We start from the raw sequence: 13,855 nt of genomic DNA, 5'->3' as shown, positions 1-13,855 counted from the left end.
TGAATAAAGTACTCGGTTTCCTGCTGCAGCTCTGGAGTAAATTATGCAATAATTCTGAGCGATATATTAGCGTATTAGCATGTTATTTTCAAAACATAATAGGCACAATGCAAAATTTGAACTAGAGATTGTTGAAATCAATGCCTATTTTAAAAATAGATTTGAAAAAAATCTAATCTAGTTTAATCTAATCATGAATTTGTAGATCGCGCTAGTCCCAACGAGAGGATCAAGGTGGTTAAAAAAAAGAATAACTCAAACAATATGAGGAATTGCAGGCAAAATAAATACAAATGGTACAAATTAGAATTTATCAAACAAAAAAGTCTTACGGTTTTAATGTAAATTTATATAATTTGTCTCAGAATGAAAACAATGCCTCAAGCTGGCATTTAAGACAAATTTGCTCGGTTGATGGACATTTCAATAGAACGTAATTACATAATCTGAAAAGAGAAAAGTTACATATTAGGAAATGTTTGACGTGGTAAAATAGAGGTACCCTATATAATAATTTGCACCTCCAATGTTCCATGTCTGGCTGCCTGGGTTCGTAACATCTCCTGACGTCAGCCAGCCTCCAGCGTTCCATTCCCCCTCACTGTCCCACCCTCGCGTCAAGACATAATCATGTCAGAGGGTGGAACAGTGAGAGGGAAGGGAATGCTGGAGGCGAGCTGACGTCAGGAGGGATGTTACGAACGGAAGCCAGCGCCAGCCAGCCAGAGAACGTTCAGGTACAAATCGAGGGGAGGAGAGAATCGCGGGACATCAAGGGGAGGGAGAGAGGAAGGGAAGGGGGGGCAGGGCAGAGGAGAATTGATGGACATGGATGGGATGCTATGCACGGCATTAACATATTTTGAAAACGGCTGCTGAGACTTCCTCCAGTAGTCTCTCAGCAGCCATTTTGAAAATGCAGCGGTGCCGGGCAGGAAAGAGTGGGTTTTTTCCTGCTCCCAAAGAGATCCCTAGACTACTAGGGCCCTTCAAGGTGGGACTGGGGAGAGCCACTGAGGCTCAGGAGGGCAGTGGTGTTCCTAGGGGGGCTGACACCTGGGGCAGATCGCCGATGCGCCCCACCCCTGGGTGCAGCGCCCCCCCTGGATGCAGCGCCCCCCCCGGATGCAGCGCGCCCCCCCCCGGTGAAAGGACACCCCCCCCAGCAAAAGAACCCCCGCCCGGGTGCATGCCGCTGGGGGGGTGCCGCGCGCGCCTGTCTGTCGTTTGTTCCATGCTCCCTTTGCCCCGGAACAGGAAGTAACCTGTTCCAGGGCAGAGGGAGCATGGAACGAACGACGGACAGGCGTGTGCGGCACCCCCCCCAGCGGCGTGCACCTGGGGCGGACCCCCCAATGCCCCCCCCTAGGAACGCCACTGCAGGGGGACTGTAGTTTGTAGTTTTCCCACTAGTTGTAGGCTCAATGTGGCTTACACAATACCGTAGTGCAGGCTACAGTTAGTAAAATACAATTAAATAATGTAATAATAAGATAGTAATCATATATGCAACGTATAAAACAACAGAGATAATAAAAGATAATAGAGTCCATGAATTTTGCTGTAACAAAGAAGTTGTGTTAGGTTGAGTCTGGAAGGTAAGCCTTCTTGAACAGGGTGGTCTTCAGTAATTTCCTGAAATTTAGATGGTTCTGAATTGATCTTAGGATTTTGGGTAGTGCATTCCATAGCTGTGTGCCTATGAAGGAGAAGCTAGATGCGTAGGTAGATTTGTATTTAAGGCCGTTGCAATCTGGATAATGTAAATTTAGGAAGGATCGGGAAAAGCAGGAACTGTTTCTGGGTGGTAGATCTATTAAATTTAACATGTATCCAGGAACTTCTCCGTAAATAATCCTATGAATCAAGGTGCAAACCTTAAAGGCAATATGGGAAGCCAGTGTCATTTTTCAAGAAGGGGCTTGGCAGATTCGAATTTTGATTTACCAAAGACCAATCTCGCTGCTGTGTTCTGGGTGGTCTGAAGTTTCTTGATTAGTTGTTCTTTGCATCCTGCATAGATTCCGTTGCAGTAATCTAAATGACTTAATACCATTGATTGTATTAAGCTGCGGAAGACATCTCGGCTGAGAGTTCAAGAGGAAAATACAATTATAATTGCAGGTAAAAACATTTTGATTTAAAACATGACAAAACGTGAAGATATTTTAAAAGAAATCCAATAGGACAGTTCTTTGTATAGGAATAAGAAAACAAGTGGTGGGCGAAAGAAAGTGCCTTGTTGGTGGGGGGGGGGGGGGGGGGAGGGCGGGGGAGAGACAAAAACAGCATGAAAATTCAGGATATCTTGTGACAGCCACAAGGTGATTATTTAATGCTGAATTCTGTGGTTTTGCAGCAAAGAGGGAGAATCAGCCAGGGATGTCGAACGGGGGGGGGGGGGGGGGGGGGGGAGGAAGGTGGGACAAAATTTCCCGGTCCTGCAGGAAGATCGGATGTGGTTTAAAGTTACTGGTCATGCACGACTTGAGACAGCTACCAGCAGCGAAACTCTATCCATAGTCGGGTGTGATTGACCGACCGACCACACACACGTTTTTGCTCACCTGCACTTTGAAGTTTAGGTTAAATAATTCTTTTACTTCTTTTGTGGATCCGTTAACAGTCAGTTCTGTGATGTTTAGCATTTTTTGAACCAAAAAATTAAGTTGTTTTTTTTTTTAATGCCAATGAAGAGAAGTAACCCATATATTTTCCTCAACCTTTGTTTTTGAAAACATTGATTTTGGTTGGAGGGTTGGGTTCGGAGGCTTTTCCCCTTTTTCTTATTAAGGACTATAGTATTGTTAAAGTACTTTGCTAACTATACTAGAGAGAATATTTTGTTTAGTTATACTTGCTGTACACCACTGTAAGTGAATTTCTTCAAAAAGGTGGTCAATAAATTCTAATAAATAAATAGTTGATGTGGAATAAAGAAATCAGTGCTTCTGCAATGCCAGAGGCATGGTAATGGTGCAGCTGCCTCTCCTGAAGAGGGGAAACCTGCTTCCTGAGACCAGATGTGTCAGCCTTTGGAGGAAGTGGTCGCCCTCAGAATTCTAACAGACTAAGGACTGTTTCAGCATTCCTGAGGTCAGCGCTGGGCCTGCAGCTGGGCAAACTCTGCTTTGCCAAGTGATGCTAGTTGAAAAGGCTTTGGAAAAGAGAAGATTTCAAGAGCAGAAAATCAAGCCAAATAATGAGATGCACTCGGACCTTGAAAGAAATGTTTCCTGGTCTTCCGTTTCCACCCTAATAAGGAGCCAAGAGATTACAGTAGGGTCTTGACCCTGGAAATAGAAGTTCTGGGGTGTGGCAGGATCCTTTAACTTACAACATCCATCTTCATGTATATTACTATCAAGAGACATTGAAGAATCTGTTTCTCTCGCTTCACTCCTACAGCTGATGAATTGGCTCTGTACTTTAGAAATAAGGTGGGAACTCCCATGGGGACCCTATATGGGAATGTTTTGAACCATTGATGGTCCAGGAAGTTAAGCTTCTGTTAGCATGATATGCTAAATCTAAGTGTAGTTTGGGCTTATGTCTAGTTCGGCATATTTTCAAAGCATTTAGCCTTCCAAAGATCCATAGAAACCTATGGAACTTTGGGGCCCCTTTTACTAGGGATATAGGAATATAATGGGTGTCAGCAATATCTGGGGATAATCAGGTTAATACCACTTTTTTTTTTCCTGTTTACTGTTTAATTGATCTCCTTGTCTTGTTTCACTCTCCCTATTTAGTGGTCTAAGGAAGAGAATAGAATTACCTGACTGAAATAATTCCTATATATTACTTTCTCTGTATTTCCGGCAAGTTGTTTTATCGCTTGTAAAAATTGAAATGGTTATAAATAAATTTAAAAAATGATGGGTGTCAGCAGTTAAGGGGCCCTTTTACTAAGCCACGTAAGCGTCTACGTGCACCCAATGCTCGCCAAAATGGAGTTACTGCCTAGCTACTTATGGCTCTTGCGGTCATTTCGTTTTTGGAGCATGTCCGATATGCGCGTCCGAAAAAGAAATTTTATTTTTCGGAAGTGGCATCTGACACGCGTAGGTCATTACCGCCTGGTTACCACGTGAATCTTTGCCGCTAGTTGATGGCTGGCGGTAAGGTCTCACACCCAAAATGGACAAGCGGCAAGTTTGATTTTGCCACACGTCCGTTTTCGGCAAAACTTTTTTTAAAAAAGGCCTTTTTTAAAGGCACGTTGGAACACGGATTGGCGTGCACCCAAAACCTGCGCCTACACTACCGCAAGCCATTTTTCAGCGCACCTTAGTAAAAGGTGCATGCTCATTTTAACACAGGCTAAATCTGCTAGTGTGTCTTAGTGAAAGGGGCCCTTAATGAACATTTATGTCAGCACCGCCTTTCTAACTGCACTGACCACATGGTTGAACGGTTGTCTGGATCAAGACCTTTTTCCAGCAAACTATGGGGACATTGTGTTAACAATTCCTAAAAATCCCAGAGGGAATTTACAAGTAACGAGTAATTATCGCCTATTGCGTCTATCCCATTGTTTATGAAAATTATGGAGGACTGTGTTGCCAAGTTGCTGGAAAATTACCTGGAACTGGTTATTAGAAAGAAAACAGAGGGTGGGGTTAAATGGCCATTTTTCTCAATGGAGGAGGGTGAATAGTGGAGTGCCTCAGGGATCTGTACTGGGACCCGTGTTATTTAACATACTTATAAACGATATGGAAATCAGAACGAGTGAGGTGATTAAATTTGCAGATGACACAAAATTATTCAAAGTTGTCAAAACGCGTGCGGATTGTGAAAAATTGCAAGAAGAACTTAGGAAACTGGAAGACTAGGCATCCAAATGGCAAATGAAATTTAATGTGGACAAATGCAAAGTAATGCACATAACATAAGCACATAAGCACTGCCACGCTGGGAAAAGACCAAAGGTCCATCAAGCCCAGCACTCTGTCTCTGACAGCGGCCAATCCAGGCCCCAAGAACCTGGCAAAAACCCCAAAATTTAATAACGATCAATGGACTTTTCCTTCAGAAATCTGTCCAGACCCCCTTTAAACTCAGCGAGGCCAGCTGCCGTCACTACCTTCTCACATTGGGAAGAACAATCCAAATCATAGTTATGTGATGCTAGGGTCTACCTTAGGAGTCAGCACTGAAGAAAAAGATCAAGGTCTCATCGTAGACAGTATGCTGAAATCTTCTGTCCATGTGCGGTGGTGGCCAAAAAAGCAAACAGGATGCTAGGAATTATTAGGAAAGGGATGCAAAATAAGACCAAGAATATTATAACGCCTCTATATCGCTCCATGATGCGACTTCACTTTGACTAGTGCATTCAGTTTTGGTTGCCGTATCTCAAAAAAAGATATAGCGGAATTAGAAAAGGTTCAAAGAAGAGCGACCAAAATGATAACGGGGATGAAACTCCTCTCGTATGAGGAAAGACTAAAGAGGTTAGGACTCTTCAGCTTGGAAAAGAGATGGTTGAGGGGCAATAAGATTGAGGTCTATAAAATCCCGAGTGGTACAGAATGGGTAAAAGTGAATCGATTTTTCACTCTTTCAAAAAAAGTGCCAAGGCCAGGGGACACTCAATAAAATTACATGCAAATACTTTTAAAACAAATAGGAGGAAATATTTTTTCACTCAAAGAATAATTAAGCTCTGTAACTCCCTGCCTGAGGATGTGGTAACAGTGGTTAGCATATCTGAGTTTTAAAAAAAAGTTTGGACAAGTTCCTGGAGGAAAAGCCCATAGTCTGTTATTGAGATGGACATGGGGGAAGCCACTGCTTGCCCTGGGACTGGTAGCAAGGAACATTGCTACTATTTGGGTTTCTACCAGATACTTGTGACCTGGACTGGCCACTGTTGGAAGCAGGATACTGGTCTAGATGGACCACTGGTCTGACCCAGTATGGCTACTCTTATGTTCTTAAGTCTAGTGCAACATAAGATAATATAACATGCCACACTCCCAATCCACAAAGAATACCTACTGTGCCTGAATGTAGGTCATCTTGAGTTACAATTGAAAAAGGCGTGAGTCAAAATCCAAAGTCAAATAAATAAAATTACATGAAAAAACAACCATGCTATAGAGTTGCTTGAACAGAGCTGACCATGGTTACCTATTCTCATTGAACAACTTAAGGAATGTTATCCTATCCATGCTTGTCAAGAGTTGATAATATAAATGTATAGCGAAATCCCATGGCCGAATGAAGCATATGACTACTGACCAAACTACTATAATAGATAATGCATTTGGGATGAATGGTCAGCTGTGGAGCTATTAAACAGAATGAAAAAGCATTATGAAAGCACCCGAAGGTATAATTAATTTACCATGGCTTATTCATTCTCCATTATACCCGTTCCACTCATCAGTCAGACAAGATGAGCTGCAGAATTGTCCGGTCACTGGTAGAAGATAAGAAGCTAGATTTTAGAGTGATAGTATTAGGTTAGATTTGTTGAACTGATGACTTCTTAGCTAAGCAGCCGAGCATTTAAGACCATGTCTTTCAGAAGATCGTCACAACCCTAATAGTAACATAGTAAATGACGGCAGATAAAGACCTGAACGGTCCTTCCAGTCTGCCCAACAAGATAAACTCATTTTACATGGTATGTGATACTTTATACCCGAGTTTGATTTGTCCTTGCCATTCCCAGGGCACAGACCGGAGAAGTCTGCCCAGCACTGTTCTTGTACTAAAAGTTCTGAAGATTCTGGAATCCTAAAGAGTTACAAGATTCCGGAATCCCAATTAGTAGCAACATTCCATGTAGAACCCCAAAGAGTAACACAGTAAATGACGGCAGATAAAGACCTGAACGGTCATCCAGTCTGCCTAACAAGATAAACTCATTTTACATGGTATGTGATACTTTATATCCAAGTTTGATTTGTCCTTGTCTTATATTCCGCCAGAACCGAGGTACTCACATCACCCCTCTCCTCAAGTCACTCCACTGGCTTCCGATCAGATACCGCATCCAATTCAAGCTTATCCTCCTTACTTACAAGTGCACCCAGTCTGCTGCTCCTCACTACCTCTCCACCCTCATCTCCCCCTACGTTCCTGCCCGTAACCTCCGCTCACACGACAAATCCCGCCTCTCAGTACCCTTCTCCACCATTGCCAACTCCAGGCTCCGCTCATTTTGCCTTGCCTCACCCTATGCTTGGAACAATCTTCCTGAATCCCTACGCCAAGCCCCCTCCCTACCCATCTTCAAATCCTTGCTTAAAGCTCACCTCTTCAATGCTGCATTCGGAACCTAACCTTTCGAACATATAGGTTGCCCCAATCTGTCTGACCTTTCAGATTATCTGTACATTTGTCTTCTAGATTGTAAGCTCTTCGAGCAGGGACTGTCTTTCCATGTTAAATTGTACAGCGCTGCGTAACCCTAGTAGCGCTTTAGAAATGTTAAGTAGTAGTAGTAGTAGTCCTTGTCACTCTCAGGGCACAGACCGTAGAAGTCTGCCCAGCACTCTTCTTGGACTAAAAGTTCTGAAGATTCTGGAATCCCAATTAGTAGCAACATTCCATGTAGAACCCCCAAGAGTATCATAGTAACATAGTAAATGACAGCAGATAAAGAAGACCTGTATGGTCCATCCAGTCTGCCCAACAAGATAACTCATTTGACATACTTTGCTTTTCCATCCTGACAGACATGGAATAGCAGCACAACTGCCGAAGTTGTGGGGTGGTAGACTTAGGAATAATGTCAGAAATTTTTTTTTTTCACGGAGAGGGTGGTAGATGCCTTGAAAGCCCTCCCGAGGGAGGTGGTGGAGAAAAAAAAAACTGTAGTGGAATTCAAAAAGACGTGGGATGAACACAGAAGATCTCTAATTTAGAAAATGAATGCTAGCAACCCTTTAAATTTTGTTTTTTTTAAAATGTTTTTGCATGTGAAGCGGTGCTTGGATGGCAACTCCGGCGTCATCAACTAAAGGTCGGTGCTGGGCTGGCTTGTATGGTTTGAGTCCCACATATAACGATCCAGTTTAGGAAGGGCTGGAGAGAGCTTCGATGGAATCGTTTGGAATGTGAGGACATTGCCGGACTGACTTTTACAGACTGTGTGCCGCCAATGACAAGACGGATTCGGATAGGCTGGAGCCAGTGAGATTTGACGGCAACTCCAGTAGTTGTAACATGAAGGCAGAGCTGGGTGGACTTCTACAGTCTATGTCCCAGAAACACCAAAGAAAGGCCATGATTAAGTATATAATATCACGTTAATTGTTGATTTAATCTTAGATTGACAATGAATGTGGCTGTTGGGCAGGACTGGATGGACTGTTCAGGTATTTATCTGCTGTCTCTTACAATGGGGTCTTCTTACTAAGCTGCAGCAAAAGGGAGTCTGTGCTCGCATCAGCGTGTGTTTTTGATGCGTGCTGAGGCCCCCTCAGTGGGTAAAAGGCTTTTTTTTTTTTAAAGAAATGGCCATTTTGGAGAAGGCAATGGTTCCTGCACACCTCTCTTCATCGGTACACTTTACTACCCTTTTTACTTATTTAGCACTATTCTTCACTTTTATATTTTTTAAAAATTTTAATTATCAATACTCATCTTTGAAAAATACATCAAGATCAGGGGTTGATGTTACTGCCGACATGCATGTTTCGCCCTTAACAGGGCTGCTTCAAGGACTGCCCCCCTTTGCCGTTTAGCACCAGCTCTGCTCTAAAGTTAAAGGATCCTTTAACTTTAGAGCACAGCTGGTGCTAAACGGCAAAGTTAAAGGATCCTTTAACTTTAGAGCACAACTGAGGACACTAAGAGATAAAAATTATTGAAATGGAGGGTTGGATTTAAGAACAGAGGGATTGTGGGAGCAGACGTAATATATAAGTGCAAGCTGTTTGGAGCCCCACAGTGACTATACGGAGAAGGAAGCCATTGTGATTGTTTCATTTTGGAGAAGGAGCATTTACCACCACTCATTGAGGTAAGGGCTCCCATGCTAATCCGGCGGTAACTGGGCAGCACATGGCATTGCCCGATTACTGCTGGGTAAACACCGGCGCTACATAAATAAAAATATTTTTGTAGCGCCAGAAATGGCACTTGCTGGGAGGTGGGAACTATCGCTGGGCTGTGCGGTAGCCTGGCGGTACTTCTGATTTAGCGAGCTGTAAGCTTGCGTTAGGTTTACCGCCGCTTAGTAAAAGACCCCCCCCCTATGTTACTATGTTATAATGAATGTTGAGGAGCTGTATTGGTGGCTCTTTACCAGGAGGAGAAAAAAAAAATCTCTGCACGAATATAACTGTGCTAGGGTGTCCCTATAACCAGCCCCTCCAAACGACACACCAGTAGCGTAGCTAGGGGTGGGCCCAGGTGGGCCTAGGCCCACCCACTTTGGGCTCAGGCCCACCCAAATGTTTTGCACACTTGTTATCGGCTGGTGGGGATCCCCAACCCTCACCAGCTACAAGGGTCCTTTGACGGCAAGAACAGCTTCCTTTCCTACTTGCTCCAGCCAACGCCTCTGTATACATGCTGCCATTGTGCTGGCCTCCCCTTGCCACACAAACTCAGTTTTTACGCATGTGTGAAAACCAAGCTTGTGCAAAGGGCAGCGCATTGACAGTGTTGCCAGTTGAAGCAAGAAGGAAAGAGAGCTGTTCTTGCCACTGGACGATCCCCACCAACACAGGTATTTACTGTAAAATTGTGAGTTGGCACCTGGGGGGGGAGATGTAGAGACTACAGTAGTACATGTGCCTACCCAGTTCGCCCATCCAAAATTTAAGGTCTGGTCTGGCTATGCCTCTGCGACACACTGATTACGATTTATAAGAAACTAGTAAAAAAGGCCCGTTTCTGACACAAATGAAACGGGCGCTAGCAAGGTTTTCCTCGGATTGTGTATGTTTGAGAGAGTGTATGTGAGAGTGACTGTGTGTGAGAGAGAGTAAAAATGCGAGTGTGTCTGTGAGAGAGACAGTGTGTGTGTGAGAATGAGAGTGTGTGCGTGAGAATGAGAGTGTGTGCAAGTGCGTATGTGAGACACAGTGTGAGAAAGAGTGTGTTTCACACAGATACAGTGTGTGCGAGAGAGAGAGAGAGTGTGTGTGAGACACAGACTCTGTGAGACTGAGTGTATGAGACCAAGAGAATGTGTGAGTGACTGTGTGACACATAGAGAGTGAATGTGATACAGTGTGAGACATAGAGTGTGTGAGAGTGAGAGAGAGAAAGACATTGACTGTGAGAGAGAGAGTGTGTGTGTGACAGAGATAACTCTCCCCCCCCCCTCCCTCCCTCCCTCTCTCTTGTTTCAGGCCCCCCTTCTCTCTCTCTGGTGTCTGAGCGTTACTGTGCAGGACGCTGAGCTCTGGCTGTGCTTCAAGGAACTGACCAATCCTACTTAATAGAATGCACCGCCAACATTCTGAAGCCGAGAAACCTCGTGTGGTTGGTCACTTCTGCTTGTGACGAACCCGGAAGTACGTGATGTCAATTCAGGAGATGTGGGTTTCACCACCATGCATTTAGAACGTTGGGAGTTGTGGAGGCTTCATAGAATGTTGGAGGTGCGTTTTATATAGAGAGATTACAACTGTATCTATGAGAAGTAATTCCGTTATTATACTTCCTCTGTGTACATCCCTATGCTGCACAAGCAGGCATGCTTGAAACTATAAGTGAGCTAAAATAAAAATGCCACCAACAAGAAAGAACGACAACGTGGATGCAGCAGCTGCAGCTCTTAGGTTTGTTTGCTTTGTTTTGAGTGTAGGCAGAACGACGACGGCTGCGCGGCCGGGGAAGGGGAAACAGAGACTAACCTAAGCGGCTTCGACGTATCGACGCCATGCCGCCTCCCGTTCCTGGTTGGGCGGGGTCCTGCTTGTTCCCGCCCCTCGTGCGTGTTGTCGTCATGCGGGGCCGGAGGGCGAGGCGGAGCTCGGTGTGTCGTGGGAGCAGCGGAGCGGAGAGAGAGAGAGAGAGAGAGGCGGTGGCGGCGGCTGGTCCGAGCCCCGGGCTCTGGGCGAGCTGAGAAGCGACATCCACCGCCCCCCCCCACGAAAACCGTGGCCCCGGGCGAGGGCTGACTCGTGAGAGCCGGTGAGTTTGTGGGGGGGAAGGGGAATTATTCCTCGGGGAGTGGGGGGGGGGGATCGTGGGGTGTTTTGAGGGGGGAGGGTGAAATCCACGCGTGTGTTTCTCGTGCGTGGGGTGGAACAATTCATGCTTTAATATATATATATATATATATATATTTTTTTTTGTTGGGGGGGGAGGTATAGTATAATATGTTTTGGTTTAAGCTATTAAGAGGGAGGGTCACCCCCCCCCCCCCACGAACCCTGTCTCATCCGCTGCCCTGTTATTGTGGGGGGTTTTTTGCAACAATTTTTAGGACTTTTCTTTGCAGTGCGATGGTTCCCTTGTGCCTTTCCATTAACGTCCTGGGGAACTGGGGGGGTTCGATTCCCACTGCAACTCCTCCTTGTGACTCTGGGCAAGTACAAAATAAGCACCTGTAAACCACTTTGTAACCACCAGCCCTTTTCAACTCGTCAATAGCTTCTTCCTTTTTCTTTTTGTCATGTACATCTAGCAATGAGATCAACAGTTATTTTGTAACCAGAGCTGAAACGCTACCCTTAATCTCCCAACTTGCCTAGCCTAAGCTTTTTTTTGTATGAATCCAAATAACAAAAAATAAACTTTTTGTTTTGTTTGTTGACTTACAACATTTTTTTTATAATGTGGAAATCATGGTACCTGTTGCATTAGACTAGCAGCTAAGTCTTTGACATTGCAGCAAATTATTTGCCCCCCCCCCCCCCCCCCCGCCACTTGGTTTATATAGAACTGGACCTTAGCCAACCATATACTGGTCTGTATGAATATAGGTAAAGATTTAGGGCTAAGTTTGCTAAATTGTGCTACTGTGTTGTCATGCATTTAGTAAATAGATCTCATGGCGTGAAATGGGACTTGTGGTAAATGTGTGCACAACGTTAGGAAACACTGCTCAAAAACACATTTATCACAAGTCAGGTTCTGGAGTAGCCCCTTGCCAGTCACGTTTTCAGGAGAACCACAATGAATATGCATGAAAGAGATTTACCATATAATGGAGGCAGTGTATGCAAATCAAGTTCATGCTTATTTTTATTTATTTATTTATTTAATTTGTATCCCGCGCTTTCCCGCTCATCGCAGGCTCAATGCGGCTTACATAATAACAAGAGAATACAATCTGTAGTATCAGAATCAACAAAGGAGGTATGTGGTAGGACAAACGAACAAGGGTAAATGGGATAAAAGAGGTATAGTAACATAGTAGATGACGGCAGAAAAAGACCTGCACGGTCCATCCAGTCTGCCCAACAAGATAACTCATATTTGCTGCTTTTTGTGTATACCCTACTTTGATTTGAGAAAGGATAGGGATAGGTAAGGAAGTGAAGCGATGGATATCCTGAAAACCTGAATGGCAAGGGCTACTCCAGGACTGGACTTGGAAAACAATGTTTCAGCGCATGTTAAAGTGGGAATGTTTTCTAGTAAATCTGGCCCTGAAACAGTCACTGATTTAATGACTGCCAGAAACATTTTCTTGGGCAGCTTATGCAATAACACTTAGGGTTGGCACAGTGGGAAGGAAAGTTTTGAGAAATGCTTTGGTGTCCTAATGTTATATAAGTTTCCTGATTTTAATTTTTTGTTTCCCAGCAGTTGAGTGGCTTTCTCCTTATGGTTTCCAAATAAAGTTTAAAAAATAAGAATTTGATGTGCTGCCCTGCAGTAGGTATGTTTATTCATCCTAAGACCTTCAAATGGGTTAGTTTTTTTCACATGCGTGTGAGAATAGAAACATGACGGCAGGAAAAGGCCATATGACCCATCCAGTCTGCCCATCCTCTGTAACCCCTAATTCTTCCTGTTCCTAAGAGATCCCACATGCTTATCCCATGCCTTTTTAAATTCTGGAACTGTCCTAGACTCCACCACCTCCACCGGGAGGCCATTCCATGCCTCCACCACCCTTTCTGTGAAATAATACTTCCTTAGGTTACTCCTAAGCCTATTCCCTCTTAACTTTGTCATAAGCCCCCTCATTCCAGAGCTCTCATTCATTTGAAAAAGGCTCTCTTCCTGTACATAAATGCCCTTGAGATATTTCAACGTTTCTATCATGTCTCCTCTCTCCCTCCTCTCTCCCAGCGTATACATGTTGAGGTTCATAAGCCTGTCCCTATAATTTTTGCGTTCAAGACCGCTTACTAATTTCGTAGCCGCCCTCTGGATCGACTCCATCCTGTTTATATCTTTCCGTATAAAGAGGACAGGTTCCCACAAATAAACACGCAAAAGAGATGACCAAGAGGGAAACAAAGGACTCAAATCTATCGTGGCTCTAAATATTTATTGTAGTACTAATCACATCGATTGCACATCAGCCTATGTCAGTTTGCTGTTGCTTTAAACTAGTGCCTCTCTCGCTGCTGTTTGCAGAACTGTAGCATTGTGAATTCCAGAATATTTGCTTCGGCCTGTGCCATGAACTAAAACCTTTACCAAAATTAGATTTATCCAGATTGCTTTGTTTCTTTAAATAAAGTATGTCCTAAAAATCTAGGTATTTATGTAGTCCTAGACCCCTGGTGATGGCAGATTGTTCCAAAATATGGGTGTACCGGGTCGATGTGCTATATTGTGTATTACTACTACAAATCATTTCTATAGCGCTACCAGTCGTACGCAGCGCAATCATTTCTATAGCGCTATTAGATGTACACAGCGCTGTTCACATCAGTGGCTTGTAAACCTTTTGCTAAAGCTATGTGTAGTACACAAG

The 13,855-nt window shown here is 44.1% G+C and overlaps 1 protein-coding gene across 5 annotated transcripts in view; it reads left to right on the top strand.

Moving 5' to 3' along the window:
* Positions 1 to 10,975: 10,975 nt before the first annotated feature.
* EPN2 (epsin 2) overlaps positions 10,976 to 13,855 on the top strand; it is a 98,974-nt gene continuing 96,094 nt past the window's right edge. For all 5 annotated transcript variants that reach the window (XM_030212620.1, XM_030212619.1, XM_030212617.1 and 2 more), the window contains exon 1: positions 10,976 to 11,109. The gene's annotated coding sequence lies outside the window, so the exon portion shown is untranslated. The remainder of the gene's footprint in view (positions 11,110 to 13,855) is intronic.

The sequence above is a fragment of the Microcaecilia unicolor genome, chromosome 8 (genome assembly GCF_901765095.1).
Source record: "Microcaecilia unicolor chromosome 8, aMicUni1.1, whole genome shotgun sequence".
Taxonomy (NCBI): Eukaryota; Metazoa; Chordata; class Amphibia; order Gymnophiona; family Siphonopidae; genus Microcaecilia; species Microcaecilia unicolor.
This window is presented reverse-complemented; position numbering and strand designations above follow the sequence as displayed.